Here is a 19,616-nt window from a genome sequence, read left to right as displayed (position 1 = left end):
GTTCCCAGTGCTGTCCCATCACTCTTTATGGTTCTAATTTTGACATCAAATCAAATTCAGGCAGACACATCTACCAGCCAAACACAGATGGAAGAGCCTTTTCAGTCACTGTTGATCTGGACCAGATCCTAAAGAGTCCCCACTTTAATAAGCTGGTCACCTGCCAGGGAAGGAAAGGTAACCAAAGCAACGAGAAAATGGGGGTACCTAGTAGAGGGACAACATATGTAAGATGAGAGAAAAGTTTAACAAAACAGAAAAGCACGATTATTTATTAAAAGTTTACCTTAGATGAAGATTAGGAGTTCTTTTCATTTATCTAATTAACAGAGAGCCAGGAGGGGTTTGATAAAATTGTGCTAAATTATTATAAGAGGGAAAAGTAACAAATTATAGTCTGCCTGGTATGAGTCTTCCTAGATTCTAAGATTTATAACCAAGTTAGAATAAAACTAAAAAATTTTGACTTGCCCTTTATTTGATTCAGCACCTAGATAGACAGTATATTTACTACTTAAATACCAGAGCATATGAATTTCAAATTCTATGTTAAAAGAGGAAAACAATACTCCTCCTCCAAATTAGAATATATCTTTTGCTCTCTAAATACGAATAGAATATATTCAATTTTTGCTTACTACACTAACGGCTAATTTCCATCTAGTTTTTAAAACTATAAAGTTAATTGTCATAAATTGTCAAAGAAGCTAAAATTAAATATATCAAACACTTTCATTCCACGGGACAGCAATATTGTTTTTAAGGTTATTTCAAATCGAGTTTGCTGTGGTTGATCTTTTTAATCCAAAAACCTTAGACTCTTTTCTATTTGAAAATCCTCATCCTAAGACAGGAAACATTATCCTTTATGAACTGCTATAGGGCTCCAGCACCAATCACACAGTTAAATGGCTTGGGCAAATAATAAGAACAAAACGGAATCTGTCCACCTTCTGGTTTTACGAGTCTCCAGACAATAGAAGACACAACAATGAAAAAGCATGTGTCCCTGCATCTAAACACTAAACTGCTACATCTAAGTAATAAAGATACATTAAAACAAGCCAAAGGACTTCACTCAGATGGGGAAACTCTGCCAATCAGTTGTATGGTGCGGTAAAATACAGGAGATACTTTTTTTTAGGATGTAAGTGAAAGTGTAATTAGGTTTGTTCTAAGAATTGGTTAACGTTTTTCTCTTGCGCTGTGTTTTCTCTTAAATCTGTTCCTTTTTAATATGATCCCCTGGCTCGCATTAAATTGCAGACGTAAATTCAACAAGCAGCTACAATGGTTTTCAAAGGGGGTGGGAGGTATGGAATGTTCGCTTGTCTCACCAGGTAAAGTTGAAACTTTTTCCTTTGATCATTGTCTCTGACCCCTGGAGAACATTACTATCTCCCTTTCTCACTTTATCTGTTTTCAAGCAGAAAAGAAAAGAAGTAAAACCAACCTCTTATTTGTATTCGCTTGATATAAGAACACTGACTAAGCAAAATTATAGAATACTTAACAAATGTTTAAAAGAAAAATTACCTTCAGAGCTCGAGCATAACAATTGTTTTCATTCTTCATATCTTTCCATCTTCTTTCCCACAATTAGTTTTAAGCATAATATAAATGCAAGTTTATATTCTGCCTTTTTTATTTAAAATCATAAATATTTTCACAAATGTTCGCAGCTATAATTTCTACTTGTTGTCTGATAGTGACTTATTTCTGTACTAGATATTTTGGTTGCTTCCAATGATTGACTGTTATAGATGGGGCTGCAATTACTAGCTTCATGTTTATAGAACAGAAATGCTTAGCCAGAGACTGATGACCCTTTGGCAGGGTTGTCATCAGTAATTCTGTCTGTGTGTGTTGGGATGTTACACTGCAAGAACTTTAATGTCTGCTCAAAGATAAACTGAGGCCTATTAAAAGTGTTAAAGAGGGGCTTCCCTGGTGGCGCTAGTGGTTAAGAATCCGCCTGCCAATGCAGGGGACACGGGTTCTAGTCCTGGTCCGGGAAGATCCCACATGCCACGGAGCAACTAGGCCCGTGAGCCAAAATTACTGAGCCTGCACTCTAGAGCCCGCGAGCCACAACTACCGAGCCCATGTGCCACAACTACTGAAGCCCGAGCGCCTAGAGCCCGTGCTCCGCAATAGGAGAAGCCACCGCAATGAGAAGCCGGCGCACGTCAACAAAGAGTAGCCCTCGCTCACCGCAACTAGAGAAAGCCCACGCACAGCAACAAAGACCCAACGCAGCCAAAAATAAATACATAAAATAAAAATTTTTTAAAAAGAAAAAAAAACCTAAGCTCCTTTCCCAGTTTGTCAAATTTCTCCACAATATGTTACTACCTGACTAATTATTCCTGTTTATTTCTCTATAATTGCCCCCAATTCTTCTACCCCAGGAAAGGAAATCAATGCACGAACTTTACATGGCCGGCTCCCTCCTCCTCTTGTTCACACCGTGGCTTCACTTCAGCTGCTCTTCATTCCTCTATGCCTGTTCCAAAACCGGTCCATCTTCCTGGCCCGGGTCCCACTGAATCCTCCACAAAGCCTTCCAGATTATCACGGCCCAGTAACGGAACCGTCTTTGCCTAAATAAAGTATCACTTGCTAGTGTAATTACTGCCTTGGATTTTACTTGTTATGGAATTATGTGTGGTTTGTCTAAAGAAAATACTAACTCCTCTAAGACAGGCCCATGTTTATACTCCTGTCTATCTGGACTCTACCTGGGAGAAAGGGTGGAGGGAGTCGTCTATAGTATACGCAAAATTCCCCGCCGCACTTTCCTCACGCATTTTTCTCATTGTTACCATCTAATTCACATAAGATGCTTTCAAGTATCTTTTAGGAAAGGTGTAGCTATCATAAAATGAGGTGGCGAAGATAACTCGGGTTTTGTCTGTTGTTCTTTTAATGCCTCACTTGCCATTATTAAATTTAAAAAGCAAAACAGATAAGCTAATGTACATTAGCTATTGCAATAAAATAATTTTTAAAAAAGCACATGTGCTGTGTGCTTTATATGTTTTTAGTACCTTTTCGTTTTATATTTTCCTTGAGCGATAATATTCATCTCATGTATTTCACTTCCACTTATGGCTAATTACACTTCCTGGTTCCTATAATCCAAATAATGTTGCTAACATATTTTTTGTTTCCGATTCTCTGATAATTTTTAAAGAATTTTAGAGATTTTTATTGACCTAACAGTTCCTTGGTGTTCCACTTTAATAATAAATCCTCAGTTAGGGGCTTCGTAAATGTCTAACTTCTTAGTTTTGTGATAGAATAGAAACTCCCAATCTAAAGGCTTTCAGTGTCATAATGGGAAAAACACACTGCGTATCACTATTTACCTAGGGGCTACTAGGGGACCAAATCTCTGCTTTACAGTAAGGATTTTGGAGGAAGCTTTTATTGTATTAAAGGCTATAATGCACAAGATGCCGTAAGATTTCTTTCTGGTCTAGTTTTTTCCCAGAGTTGATGTTTGTAATCTATTATACATGAGTACCTATAAACTCCGTGAGAACAGGAGTCATATTTGCTTGTTCAGTGTTTTATCTTGTTCAGTGTCCAGCATGGTACCCGGTCATGGTAGGTGTGCAGTGAATATTTGTTGAGTCGCTGTCAGGCATTGGTGGGTGAGAGCCAGGAGGAGAGAGGAACAGGAAGGGGTGTGTGATTATCTGAAGCACCAGCTACTTGCGTTTTACAGGAACCAATTACAAACTGTTTTGGCCATCACTATCTAGAATGTACTTGTATAATTGTGTGAACTTTGAAAGCCGAATATTATACGTAAAATGACAAATCTTGAGCCTAAGCACCTAACAATTAACTGTGCAGAGGAGAAAACTCTTTGTGTGTGTGTGTGTGTGTGTCTGGTGTTTTTCATCACTAGCCAGAGAGGACTATATTTGTTTAGTATGAAGAAGTTTTATGATGTGCAAACTTTGCCCAGAGAGCAGAGTTAAAACCATGAAAGAGAAGCACAGGGAGAGTTGACCTGAAAAAAAAAAAAAGAGAAGAAGAAAGGAAGAGGAATGTCGATGAGTTGAAGAGAAAGATGAAAGGGAGAGGGAGAGAGGGAGAACCGGTCAACCTGTCGAGGCTGGAGGAAGTTTACATGAGAAATTCCAAACAGTGGGAAGGCTGAAAGGCTTTCTAAGAAATGTCTAATATTCAGCTTTTATCTCCATGCTTTCTGTGCCAGAAGCCTCCACATTCACCCCCAAGCCCTCCGTCATCTGCTACAACAACAAAACTGGCCTGACTTGGGGCTTGTACCCACATGGAAATGAAACATTGCATCCAGGAGGGCAGGGTCAAAAAATAAAACAAAGAATAAAGACAGAGGCCAAGTTCTATGGGCAGCGGGGAAAGACTGAAGAACAAAGAGCCTGGGAACCAGAGGGGCCTTGATATGAAACCTTCAGGACTTTGCAGAAAACTTGGGAAAGGCTTTTAACAAACTGAGATAGGGACTCTCTGCTTGTTTATTAATATCACGAAGGCAGCAAGGTGACTTCAAATGACATCTGGGTTCCATGTCTTTAGCCCTTAGCTCTGAGGGCCTCCAAGTGTCACACACAGAGCCATGACTTTAGAAATGGAAGGCCAGGGCTTCCCTGGTGGCGCAGTGGTTGAGAATCTGCCTGCCAATGCAGGGGACACGGGTTCGAGCCCTGGTCTGGGAAGATCCCACATGCCGCGGAGCAACTCGGCCCGTGAGCCACAATTACTGAGCCTGCGCGTCTGGAGCCTGTGCTCCGCAACAAAAGAGGCCGTGATAGTGAGAGGCCCGCACACCGCGATGAAGAGTGGCCCCCACTTGCCACAACTAGAGAAAGCCCTCGCACAGAAACGAAGACCCAACACAGCCATAAATAAATAAAAACTAAATAAATTTTAAAAAAAAAAAGAAAAGAAATGGAAGGCCAGCATCCCCTCATGCATATTATGAGGCTTGGACATTTAATACCAAAGTTTCTTTTGTCACCTCATGGAGCGTTTTGAAGTTCTGTGCAACTCTGAACAAATGTTTTCTGCTCCCTTTATATCCAGTTTGTTAGTGAATAAAATAGAAGGGCTTCTCCAGAGTCTTAGATCTCTCTATCATGATCCTCAGTGTATTTAGCATTGACAATGGGCCAGACACTGTTCAAATTACAAGTAATGAACCAAAAACAGTGCTTGCTTAAATCCAGAGCAATAGTTCCAAAACCTGGCTTCTTTCAGAATTATCAGGTAAGTTTTATAAAAAGAAAGATTCACTTTGTTATAAAGCAGAAACTAACACACCATTGTAAAGCAATTATACTCCAGTAAAGATGTTAAAAAAAAAAAAGATTCCAAAGAACCCACTCTAGACCTACTATATCAATAATTTCCTTTTGATCTCTATATATTTTGATTTGTTAAGAAGCAGGAGTGGATGGGTTGAGAGAGAAAAAAACAGACAAAATAGTAGAAGTAGAATAGGAAGAATGCCATGACCAGAGCTATGATTACAGCATGTCATCTGAAGATTGGCCAAGCTCAGGGAGGGATCTTCACAAAATCCTGCCCATTAACTATGATGAAATAGCACTTCACACTCTCTAGGATGGCATAATGAAAATGATGGAAAATAACAAGTGTTGACAAGGATGTAGAGAAACTGGATCCATCAGACATTGCTGGTGGGAATGGAAAATGGTGCAGCCACTTTGGAAAACAGCATAGCAGTTCCTCAAAAAGTTAAACACAGAGTTACCATATGACCCAGCAATTCCACTCATAACGTACACTTAAGATAATTAAAAACATATGTCCACGTGGAAATTTGTAAGTAAATGTTCATAGCAGCATTATCCATAAGCCAAAAAATAGAAACAACTCAAATGTCCATCAATTGATGAATCAGTAAACAAGGTGTCACATATCCATTCAAAGGAATATTATTTGGCTATAAAAAGGAATGAAGGCACAGCAAAGGAAACCATTAACAAAAATGAAAAGGCAGCCTAGTGAATGGGAGAAAATATTTGCATATTATATATGTGACAAGAGGTTAACATCAAAATATACAAAGAATTCATACAACTTAATAGCAAAAAAATAAACAATCCAATTTAAAATGGGCAGAGGATCTAAATAGACATTTTTCCAAAGAAGACATACAGATAACCAATAGGTACATGAAAAGATGCTCAACATCACTAATCATCAGGGAAATGCAAATCAAAACCACAATGAGAAAATGAGATATCACCTCACACCTGTTAGGATGGCTATTATCAAAAAGCAAGAAATAACAAGTGTTGACAGGGATGTGGAGAAAAGGGAACCATTGTGCACTATTGGTGGGAATATAAATTGGTGCAGCCATTGTGGAAGACAGTATGGAGGTTCCTCCAAACATTAAAAATAGAGCTACCATATGATCCAGCAATGCCATTGCTAGGTATTTATTCAAAGAAAATGAAAACACTAACTTGAAAAGATATATACACACCTATATTCATAGCAGCACTACTTATAATAGCCAATATATGACAGCAACCTAAGTGTCCATTGATGGATGATTGGATAAAGACAATGTGGCATACATACACACACACACACTTACTGGAATATTATTCAGCCTTAAAAAGAATAAAATCTTACCATTTGTGACAACATGGATGGACCTTGAGGACATTATGCTAAATGTAATATGTCTGAGAGAGAAAGATAAATACTGTATGATCTCACTTATATGTAGAATCTAAAAAACAAAACCAAAAATAAATTTTAAAAAAACAAGTTCACAGATACAGAGAATAGATTGGTGGTTGTCAGAAGAAGGCACTGGGGTGCAAAATGGGGGAAGGGAGTCAAAAGGTACAAACTTCCAGTTATAAAATAAATAAGTCATGGGGATGTAATATACAGCAGGGTGACTCTAGTTAATAATACTATATTGCATATATGAAAGTTGCTAAGTTAGTAAATCTTAAAAGATCTCTTCACAAGAAAAAGAAATTCTGTAACTATGTATGGGGATGAATGTTAACTAGATGTATTGTGGTGATAATTTCACAATATATACAAATAACAAATCATTATGTTGTACACCTAAAACTAATATAGTGTTGTATGTTAATTATACCTGAAAAAGGAATGACGGACTGAGACATGCCATAACATGAATGAACCTTGAAAACATTATGCCAAGTGAAAGAGGGCAATCACCAAAGGCCACATATTATGATTCCACTTATATGGAGTGTCCAGAACATATAGAGAAAGAAAGGAGATGAGTGGCTGCCAGGCTTGAGGGGAAGATGGATGGGAATATGGGGTTTCTAGGGATATGGGGTTTCTTTGGGGGCTGATGAAAAGGTTCTGAAATTAGACAGCAATGATTGCAGAACCTTGTGAATATACAAAAGCCACTGAATTGCTCATCTTAAAAGGGTGAATATTATGGCATGTGAACTATATCTCAATTCAAAATGTATATTTAAAAAATTTTAACTGTATCACAAAAGAATAGTTCTGCCTATTGCATTACAAGGAGGAAAAAATTAAATGCGGGAAAGAAGGTTTTTGAATTATGAACTCCTGAATTTTTTTTTTTTTTAGATTCACCAATTATTAATATTTAGCTTTATTTGCTTTGGCATTCACTGTCTCTCCATATATACATGTTTTTTTCTCCTGAACCCCTTAAGGGTAAGGAGACATTGTGCCCTTTTCCCTGTAAATAGTGATTACTTCCTAAGAGCAACAACATTTTCTTACCAAACCACAGCACAGTGGTCTAAGTCAGAAATTTAACATTGATACTGTTGACTGATCTACCATCCATAGTCAAATTTTGCCACTTATTCCAGTAACATCCTTAATGGCTAACTTTTTCAGCCCAGGAACCAGTCTACAATCATGCGTTGCACTTAGTTCTCATGTCACTTTGGTCTAAATATGAAATAATTCTTCAGCCTCTTTTGAACTCCTGAATTTTAAGGGCAAGGATTTTATCTTATCCATCAGTGTGAGCCCAGGAGCTATTATGCTTCCTAGCCTGTATACTATACCCTCTGCACAAGTTAAGATGTTTCCCATTATCAGTTAAGGAAAATGCAAACTCATCTAAATAATGAGGACTTATTGGCCCATTTGACTGAAAAGTTCAGATTTAGACTTCAGGTAAGGCTTGATCATCAAGGATCCAATTTCCTTCTATATCTCAATTCTGCGCTTTGTACAACTTTGACCTCTGACCAGATTTCTTCTTCCTCCTAAGATGGCACCTGGTAGTTTCTAGAGCTACAAGCTTCCTCATTTAAGTCCCTGGCAGCTTACTGAAAGTCCAGATGGTCTTTATCGGGCTGACTTAGGTCTTGCACCATAACAAAAGGAATCCCTGAATTCAGCAGGACAGTGCCAGAGAATAAAGGAAAGAGGCCCAGAGCAAGAAGCAAAGCTAAGTTCATTTTCTTGCTGAGAAGAAGAGAGCCTCTCACTCAGAAACCGACTAAAAGAAAAAGGGATAGACATGTAGGAATAAAGAGGCATTTATTCCATATTAGCAGGGATTCTAGGCTTTAAGTGCTGATTATTTTGAGGAGGGAGGGAGGCTGAAAATTCCTCCTTTTGGTGGATAATCTTTTTAAGTTTATGAGACAAAGTGCAGGCATGGTTTTCCAAGAGATCCCAAGTGAGACACTTGAGGCTCCATCCGGTTCTTGCAGCAGGCACTTTATGGGCAAGCATAGGGCTTGGCAATTATGTATTTTTTACAAAACAATGGTAAAATGGCATTTTTCACAGAACTAGAACAAAAAATTTCACAACTTGTATGGAAACACAAAAGACCCCGAATAGCCAAAGCAATCCTGAGAAAGAAAAACGGAGCTGGAGGAATCAGGCCCCCAGACTTCAGACTATACTACAAACCTGCACTAATCAAGACAGTATGGTACTGGCACAAAAACAGAAATACAGATCAGTGGAACAGGATAGAAAGCCCAGAGATAAACCCACGCACATATGGTCACCTTACCTTTGATAAACGAGGCAAGAATACACAATGGAGAAAAGACAGCCTCTTCAATAAGTGGTCCTGGGAAAACTGGACAGCTACATGTAAAAGAATGAAATTAGAACACTCCCTAACACCATACACAAAAATAAACTCAAAATGGATTAAAGACCTAAACGTAAGGCCAGACACTATCAAACTCTTAGAGGAAACATAGGCAGAACACTCTATGACATAAATCACAGCAAGGTCCTTTTTGACCCACCTCCTAGAGAAATGGAAATAAAAACAAAAATAAACAAATGGGACCTAATGAAACTTAAAAGCTTTTGCACAGCAAAGGAAACCATAAACAAGACGAAAAGACAACCCTCAGAATGGGAGAAAATATTTGCAAACGAAGTAACTATCAAAGGATTAATCTCCAAAATTTACAAGCAGCTCATGCAGCTCAATATCAAAAAAACAAACAACCCATTCCAAAAATGGGCCGAAGACCTAAATAGACATTTCTCCAAAGAAGATACACAGATTGCCAACAAACACATGAAAGGATGCTCAACATCACTAATCATTAGAGAAACGCAAATCAAAACTACAATGAGGTATCACCTCACATTGGTCAGAATGGCCATCATCAAAAAATCTACAAATAATAAATCCTGGAGAGGGTGTGGAGAAAAGCGAACCCTCTTGCACTGTTGGTGGGAATGTAAATTGATACTGCCACTATGGAGAACAGTATGGAGATTCCTTAAAAAATGAAAAATAGAACTAACATACGACCCAGCAATCCCACTACTGGGCATATACCCTGAGAAAACCATAATTCAAAAAGAGTCATGTACCACAATGTTCATTGCAGCTCTATTTACAATAGCCAGGACATGGAAGCAATCTAAGTGTCCATTGACAGATGAATGGATAAAGAAGATGTGGCACATATATACAATGGAATGTTACTCAGCCATAAAAAGAAACGAAATTGAGTTATGTGTAGTGAGGTGGATGGACCTAGAGTCTGTCATACAGAGCGAAGTCAGTCAGAAAGAGAAAAACAAATACCGTATGCTAACACATATATATGGAATCTAAAAAAAAAAAAAAATTGTTCTGAAGAACCTAGAGGCAGGACAGGAATAAAGACACAGATGTAGAGAATTGACTTGAGGACACAGGGAGGGGGAAGGGTAAGCTGGGACGAAGTGAGAGTGGCATGGACATATATACACTACCAAATGTAAGATAGATAGCTAGTGGGAAGCAGCTGCATAGCACAGGGAGATCAGCTCGGTGCTTTATGTCCCCCTAGAGGAGTGGGATAGGGAGGGTGGGAGGGAGACACAAGAGGGAGGAGATATGGGGATATATGTATACATATAGCTGATTCACTTTGTTATACAGCAGAAACTAACACACCATTGTAAAGCAATTATACCCCAATAAAGATGGTAAAAAAAAAAAAAACAATGGTAAGGAAATTCCCTGGCGGTCCAGTGGTAAGGACTCCGTGCTTTCACTGGTGAGGGCTCGGGTTCGATCTCTGGTGGGGGAACTAAGATCCCTTGGCCAAAAACAAACAAACAAACAAACAAAAATGGTAAGCACTTATTGTTTGAAACCAATGAGGGTCCATCCCTGGATGTTGGGTGGGGTCAATCCCACCAACATGAATGAAGAGACGATTGTTGAAGAGGAAATCAGGTGCCCTGTATTCTCTGAATTCACTCACTGAATGAATAAGAAAGACAACAAGACAGTAAGGATGACATTGACAGCCGTGCACAAAGGAAAACAAGCACACAATGATAGGACTGGGGTTGTGTAGGGATCCCTAGACCTCTTGGAGATGGTTTTCTAGAGAAGAGACACCAAAAAATGTGCCAATGTTACCTTAAGTAATTTATCCACTCACGTCCCTCCCCACCCTCTCTACATTTACAAATTTGCAAGTTAAAAAAATTTATTGAAATGCTGTCAGGCAGTGAGATATTTCTTTATTTGCTAATGGGGGTAATTGGGAGTTTATTTTCATCGGATTCTTTGTGTTGGCAACAGCATAAGAAACACCAGAGCAAGAGACTTTCTGAAGGAAAACTGTGCAGAGTAAATTCCAAATGACTGAAAGTTCACCAACAAAAGGGGCATAAACAACCAACATTTTCTCTCCTCATTCTGTAAAGCTATCTTGCTTCCTGTTTCTAAAATTTTTCCAAATTTAAAACTGATTTCTCAATCACTGAATTTTTTAAAGCACATGGGCAAAAACATCAAGTTAAGAAGTGTGTTCTCAGATAGCAAGAGAAGGCCACTCAGCAAACTTCGGGATACACGTTTCAGAGTCAAAGAGAACACAGCCTGTCTCTGCTGTCCATTGGCTATGTGACCTGGAACACACTGCTTAAACTCTCTGTCTTGTCCCCTTAAAATAACTGGGACAATATCTCCCTAATAGGGTTGCACTGGAGACCAATGGAAATAATGCCCATAAACCACTTAGCCCAGTGCCTAGAAAAATCACTCAATATTTGCTATGTTATAATGATCATAATTCATGGGAAATCTGTCCCAAACACCTGAAATGCAACTATTTACTTAAATGTTATTTAATATCCCTCATGTGACTCTAAAATGTAGACATCTGAGAAATGAGGTAGCGCTTACCTCATCCATCAGATGCAAAAACTGAGGATAGAAGACAACATACCAATAAATCTGCAGCAAAATCAAAATTTCCTCCTATCAATCATCTATACAAGTGAAAATGGCCAATGCACAGAGACATTAACTCTCAGAACCAGAAGAGGATGCATTGACTAACCCCCTTGTTTATCTGATAGAACTACCCAGGCCTAGGCAGTCAAGGAGGGCAAAAATCAGGCCAAATAACTATTTAATGATCTAGTTAATTAAAATAGATCTCATGGCCTCCTCATAAAAGTAATAACAAGCTCATATATATATATATATACATGAATATATATGTATATATATATATGTGATGTTTCCAGGTATTGTTCTAAGTACTTTCCATATATTGATTCATTTTCATAGAGTGACTCTTTCCATTTATTGGCTCAATACATGACTTTCCATATATTGACCCCATCTATTGACTCATGGTCTTCACGACAGCTCTGACAGACGGGGACACCATGGAACTCAGCAGTGGAGCGACCACCAGGGGCAAGGTTGGGATGCAAACCCTGGCCACGTGCCTCAGTGTCTGCGTCCTACCATTACACTCTATGTCCTACACAGCCCAATATGTCCTGCAGCCATATTTAAATTTTAAATTAACCTAATTATGCCAAGGGGGAGGGAGTGGGGAGAGGGAGGGATAGATTGGGAGTTTGGAATTAGCAGATACAAACTATTATATATATAATGGATAAACAACAAGGTCCTACTGTATACCACCGGGAACTATATTCAATAACCTCTGATACACTATAATGGAAAAGAACATGAAAAAGAATATATTTATATGTATAACTGAATCACTGTGCTGTACAGCAGAAATTAACACAACATGTAAATCACCTATACTTCAATAAAATAAATTTTTTTAAATAAATTAATTAATTAACCTAATTAAAATTAAATAATATTACAAATTCAGTTCTTCAACGGGACTAGCCACAGTTCAAGTGCTCAATAGCCACACGTAGCCCATGGCTTCCACTGGGCAGAGCTGATGGAGAACATTTCCATCATCACAGATACGTCTCTTACAGCCCTGTGCTCCTGACCATGACACATCACTGCGTCGTGGACTCCAGCAGTCCGTCCGCTCTACCCACCCATCTTAATGGTTACACTTGAATTCAAAACATATTTAGGTTATCTCATTCTCTTATTGAGAAAACAGCTTACTCAGAGCCTATATTTTACACAGCTACTCAATAGAACACATCAAAGGGTGCAAAGCAACCTTCTGAGACAATGATTTTGCATCCATGTAATCCAAAAATTAGCTCAGATAGGAGTCAAGAAAAACAAATCACATGCAGAGGGTGAGGTGGAGCGCCGTTGGTGCGAATCTTGCAGTGGAATCAAATTGCACCATGTCTGTGATTGTCTATTCCTAACCAAAGTCAAGAGCCCCCAAAGTAACAGAAATGACTGATGACCATCAGTTGTTTTCCATCAACATCTTTTCTCTCTACTCTTCTTTCCTTCTCTCATTCTCCTACTTCATTTCTGCTTTTCTTCTTGCTTTTCTTCTAACTCCCTCTGATAGTGCCACAGACTTTTCAGGATCCAAGTCTTTCACAATTTATTATGAGAATGAGGGAATGTGTTCTTCCTTTAAAACCCCTCCTCCTTCTCTTTCTCCACCTCCTTTTCTTGCTTTTCACTGAGAGCAGCTGCCATAACAGCGAAGCTATTATATGCCAGAGCGCTGTGCAATGCGCCTTATTCTATTATACGCCAGAGCGCTGTGCGATGCACCTTATTCTATTATATGCCAGTGCGCTGTGCAATGCGCCTTATTCTATTATACGCCAGAGCGCTGTGCAATGCGCCTTATTCTATTATACGCCAGAGCGCTGTGCGATGCACCTTATTCTATTATCTCACTTAACCTCAGAACAGCCTCAGCTGGTAGGATTACAAAACCTATTTACAGAGAGAAAACGAAGGCGTAACCTACCCAGGTCACATAATAAGAGGTGAAGTCTGGATGTGGATCCAGGTCTGCACGCCTCCAAGGATTGTGCTCTTTATTGATGTAGTAGGCCATCCTCAGCATCCTCAAAACAGGATCACCTGGAATAGTGGAAAGAGCTTTCTACTAAGGGAATAAAAAAATCTTGGTTTTCATCCTCTTCCAGAATAAATTCAACTGTTATTGTGGGGAAATTATTTAATGTCTCTGGATTTCAGTTTCTTATTTGTCAGATAAGGAGCTGAGGGAGAGGACTTTTGAAGCCCCTTCCAGCTCAAAACTAGAATTCTATTCTACCGATATAAGTATATTTTAATTGTTCTCCTAAGTATATGACTTTTACCTCATTTTAACTGATGACAGCTAGTATTTACTGGTTGTCACTATGCGCCAGGCATTTTACACACAGTATCTCATTTCATCTTTATCACAACCTTGGGAGGTAATTTCATTGTGGATTAAATTAATTTCATGGTGCAGAAATTGAGACTCAGGGCAGCTAAGTAACTTGCCCCAACTATGAAGGATGGAGGCTGAACCCAAACTCAAGGCATCCGGCTCTGTACTCAAAGGCTGCACTGACTCCCAGTTGTACCCACAAGTCCTCCCCTGGCCATATGCTAGACTTTTCACAGCACACAGATATCTAGCAGTAAAGAGTAATAGTACAGAAATATATTAACTCTCCAGAAAAAATTCAGAACAGAGGAAAAACCAAGCAAACATATTTTGATGACAAGCCTCTTACCAGTCTGTGATGCAGAAAGCATATTCAACTTTTACCTGCCTCATTCCACCTACAGAATAAACTTTCATTTGTGAATGAAGCTGACTTCCATGGAATCTTAAAAAAAATCATATGACGAACACTGACTGTAGTAGCTCCATTAAGCTTAAAATCCCATATAGTTTTTTAAAATTGGCATTTCTCCCTACACATTTAATCATAATCTTTTTTAAGTGTGGGTAAATCCTGGCTCAATAATACTATCGACAAATGAACCTTTAGCACTTTAACTGCCTAAAGTTGGTGGACACTAAAAGCCTCATACGGGATCTGAGCCCCTCCCATGTTTGGCAAAAAATAGTGGTTTATAAGGGCAATTAAGACATTTCTGGAACCATCGCTCAACATTCTCTTGGGACTAGGATCTCTCCTCACGTAAGTATGTAAGGCTATAAACTGTTTTCTTTTTAGCTTAATCAAATGTGTCATAGGAAAATCCCTCTTGTGGAGCAAATATATGGATAGATTTGTGACGAAGCAAATACAGTAATATTTTAATTATGGAATCTAGGTGGTGGCAATATGGATACTTACTGTACAGCTCTTTCAACTTTTATATTTGAAAGTTTTACAATAAAATGTTGGGAGAAAAGTTCCTCTTATAAAATATGTATTGTATATTCTACAAATACTTATTGACTCCCTACTATATACCAGGCACTGGTGTATGCTAAACAAGGAGCTTAGGGTTTAATGCAACAGTCGTGCAGCACTGGCTTAGGCTAGATTTGGAGCCCAAAGCTGAGGACCAGATATTCTTTCAGTTGAAACAGGAAAACCCCCATGGCCTACCCAGCCTGAGAAGGCCCCAGTTATGTGCTTGCTGACAGTGACCCAATCAAAGACTGTCACATACATTCGCAAGTCAATCAGAAAACTCCTGGCCCACAACCCACTCCCACCACCTCCATACCACTTCCCAAAATCCCACCCTAAGGGGAAATCCCTCCCAAATTGGACATGGACCAAAAGCTGTTTCAATTTCCTCCTTTCACTCTATAAAACTATCCCTTCAAATCCCTTTGTGTCTCTAGCAGAAGGAGTGAGATAATAGCTGACTCCCTCACTACAGGAAACTCTGAATAAACAGACTCTGATGAAGTCTACAGGTGGTCTTCAACCATTTGATTGTCCTCAACTACCATCATCGATATGCTTCGTTAAAATCAGTTGTGACAACCCTCTAAAAACACACAGGGCACCTGTATTTGTTTCCCCTTGTGTTTCCACTCTCCTTGGATTGCAGTCTGCTGTTAAGAGAGATGGTGATACAGTTACAGGTCGCTTGCCCAGAGTGGCACATAACCCAAGGTACCTCCTTGAGAGCCTGTGACTTGAGAAGGTCATCTGCCTCTTGGGGAAACTTGTTGAAAATAGCTGAGTATTCATCAGTGTGCTCCTAAATGCTTTGCCCTCCCCAAAATAAAGGATAAGAAAGTGTCAACACTGATGGCTGCCTGTGGGCTGCATGTTTACTTTGTGAAACAGTGGCCTGAATAATCATGACTGAGTCACTCTAGGAGACTCAATAAAAAGCATGGCATTGGTCCACGTGTTTGGATTCAATATCTCCCATCCCATCTGACCAAACACTCAAATAACTCACTCCTGATGTCTCTTCTCATGATTTCAAACCAAAGTGATTAAGCTCTCCTCCTTGAAATGCTCATAGTTATAAGCCCTGGAAAGAAGGAATGAAGGAAAGGAAGACAGGGAGGGAGGGAGGGAGGAAGGAAAGAGGAAGAAGATAACCCTGTTTTACCATCTCTCCGAACATGGAGAGGAATATGATCAAAGTTCCTTGCAAGGATATATCCTCAACATTTTAATTTTAAAGATGCCAGTCACAGGGCAAATAACACCATTCATTTCTTTCTGTTTTATACTGCATCACATTTTTTTCAGAATTGTTGCTGTGCTTCATATATAGTTCCCCTCCAAATTTTCTGACAGAGACTTACTATCGCTCACTTCTGAATCAACAAAGCCTAACGCAAAAGGGAAGACCTAGCAGTGTAATACCCAGTCAGTGCAATAGTCCTTTTTGTCATTTCATCCAATAGGATTTTGGAGTTTCACTGTTAGTATGATATTTTGAAATCTGATAGGAGATATCCACCTAATACAATCAACACCCTTCTGACACGCTCTTCAGAACTGGCTGACTTGTGAAATGATGTGTGTGTGTCTGTAGATGTCTTCACAAAGAACTAGGTGAGGTCCTCTGAGATTCCTACAGGTGGGAAATTAGAAAAGTGACTTCTAGATTCTTCTAAAAAGGTTTCTATTAGTATAATGTTCTGATTAGCATCATGGTTGCAAAAGGCTAACCCCATGATTCCATCGGCTTGGAATGCCTGTCACACTTTAGGTCCCTAGGGAACGATCCCTGCTCATGATGCAGTCAGGCTGTGCATGCAGCAGTCCCCCGGCTCTGTTTAAATACACTGTTGACCTACTGCCTGACACCATCAGCAGTGTCCCCACAGACCCAGCTGGCCAGCCAGGTCAGCACAGCACAAAGTGAGCCACCTCGTGACTCAGAAGCTGCTCCTCAGCCTTTAGCTCAGATCCTCTGCAGGTCGGGCAGGGTTGAGGGGGCCCTGGTTCCAAGGGGAGGCCAGGTGCCCAGGCACCATACAGGGGGCACAGACGTGACCAGATGAGGCCCAGACCCATCTGACAACTGAATGAATTTGCCCCTCCAAGATTCACTTTATCATCCAAATGAACCTTCACTTCCTCACCAAAATTGGGAATATATGTAAAACGACGCACATAAAACTAGAAAACAAACTTCCACTCTGCACAAAAGTAAACACGCATAGGAAGGCTACTATTGCTTACTTGAAAAAGAAAAGAAAATGGTAGATTCATTTTTGACATCTAATCGTTTTGACTTACATTAGCTACGGCAATAGATATTGAGAATAATGACCAACAAATGAAACACAGATACCATAACCTGCCTGACTCTGATGGGTGTGGTGTCCACTGTGAGTTGCTGAGGCAATATCACTTCCCTGTTTCATCCTCATTTAGAGAATTTCAATTCTGACAGGAATGGCACTGGGCCCAGAGAACAAAACAGGCATCAGACCCTACTGCAGCTAAAGGTCACTGTGGGACACGGTTCAGGGCAAGAAGATGTACATTTACTGGGGTTTCTGGAAATGTTCCAAGTCCTGATCTAGCCACTTATTCTTCCTTATTCATCTTTCTTCTTTGTTTCTGGAATGCTAACATAATTCTTAGATGCTCAGCCATTATGCATGAAGGACAGTGAAGTAAAAGGGTGAAATGAGCCCGGCCCTAGAACAGCTGCACTGGACCCTGAAATGACCACCTCCATACTTTTTGCAAGAAAAATGAAACTCCTTGTTTGTTTAAGCAGTATCAAAGTTCCTGCCCCTCTCAGCTAAATCTATCCCAAGTAAAGAGTGTGGATCAAGAAACACCAACATTTCCCAAAATTCTTTGGGTTTTATTCACATCAAGTGGTTCTCTTCATTTTCAGATCAAGGAGATCACCTTCAGAAAGATGTGCTCATTGTCTCCAACCTGACCTCACTAGGAGGAAGACAGGTTTGGGGTCCTGGCATTTTGGCAATTAAGGTAAAACTAAAGGATAGTCAAACTCCATCACACTCCTCTTCCAAGGTGAGCTACTGAAGTCAATATTTTATTGAATACAATAAAAACAAAGAGAAATGTCCAGGATAATGATGCCAGTGTACGTTTCCTACATTCCTATCGATGGGAAACTATTCTAGAATTAACACATAGAGTTGATTGTATTGTATACTGCCTAACGACAAGGTCATCCTATGCATTCTCCGACTAGGGCAGACAAAATACAAATTTCAATGTAAAAGTATGGAATTCTGAGAAACAATGATTTAAAAGGAGAGATCCATGAATTTCAGATGAAATCCAGCTGTCAATGGACATATATCAAACATGTTTTGGACAGAAAACTTATTGTCCTGGCACCTTTGGTCATTCGGAGCCTAGAAATGAAATTGTTCACGCCTAGTTCCTAGATTTCAAACTGCTACCCCTTTAATTGTTCATCCTCATTTATAAAATCAGTAGGATTAATGGTCATCTGTCTCCTTCCAATGCAGTTATGAGAAACAGATCAATGCCAGTACAACTTTCCCCCTCAATTCTTCAGCTTGCACAGTTTTGTGGTGCTTTACTAGGTAAACTTCAAAGCGATTTAAATGGACCTGTTCCATCCACTCATGTACAGGAGCTGATTACCTTTCAAAAATAGTGTAACGAAGTTCGGAACCCCATTCTTCCATGCTCGATGGGAAGTGTCAACTGCCTCGGCGGTAAGTTTGTCAGAGTCCATTTCCAAGAGTGAGGGAGGCTGTTGGCAGACACTGCTGTCTGTAAATGGAGTGGAAGGGAAAGAAAGAAAAGCAGCTTGTTAGTTGCAACAAACACTTTGGTTGGCAATTCCTCATCCTTTCTCCTTGCCCACCTCCTAATGTAGATGCTAAAAAAGCGAGATCCTTCCTTTTCTAGCCACTTTTGTAGCTCAGAGAGGCCATGAGACCCCCTTCTGCCCAAAGAGATGTAAGGTAGAGGGACTTCTGGGAAAGACTTTTGTTCCTGGATAAAAGGAAACAGGTATGTGAGAAGAGCTGCCTCTTGCCACCTTGACAGCTCTCCTCCTTCTGCACTCACACTCGGCTGCATAAAGACTTGCTGTCTGTAGGTGTGGCAACCACCTGGTGACCATGAAGCCTGACACCCAAGGATAAAAACTAAACAGGCTACAGATGTTGAAGCATAAGGAAAGAAAGAACATGGGACCCCCATGATACTAAGTCACAAACCAATCTGGAAACACCTCCCTCTAAATATCTTATTAAGTTTGCAATAAATGTCCTTTTTTAACAGGACACCTAAAAGAACAATACTGACTCAGATTCAGCATTGGGACCTACAAAATTATAGGGGTTCTAAAAATATAACACAAAAATAACTCAAGAACTGGCAACAGTTACGGTCGAATCCATGAATAATCAATTTAAACAGCTTGTTAGTTCATGGAAATATTTACCTGGCAGAGTAAGAACCAGCTGGAACAATTCCAGGGTTCCTGAGCCTCCAGGGCA

At 39.6% G+C, this 19,616-nt stretch overlaps 1 long non-coding RNA gene across 1 annotated transcript in view; it reads right to left on the bottom strand.

The window, feature by feature from the left end:
• LOC118880321 overlaps positions 1–18,873 on the bottom strand; it is a 71,294-nt gene extending 52,421 nt beyond the window's left edge. Inside the window, exons 1-2 of the long non-coding RNA XR_005016254.1 lie at positions 18,751–18,873; positions 13,683–13,798 (exon numbers count right to left, since the gene is read on the bottom strand). This is a non-coding gene — a long non-coding RNA (uncharacterized LOC118880321). The remainder of the gene's footprint in view (positions 1–13,682; positions 13,799–18,750) is intronic.
• Between the last annotated feature and the right edge of the window lie 743 nt (positions 18,874–19,616).

This window comes from Balaenoptera musculus, chromosome 14, assembly GCF_009873245.2.
Source record: "Balaenoptera musculus isolate JJ_BM4_2016_0621 chromosome 14, mBalMus1.pri.v3, whole genome shotgun sequence".
Lineage (NCBI taxonomy): Eukaryota > Metazoa > Chordata > Mammalia > Artiodactyla > Balaenopteridae > Balaenoptera > Balaenoptera musculus.
Note: the sequence above shows the minus strand (reverse complement) of the source record. Positions and strands in the feature narration are given on the sequence as shown.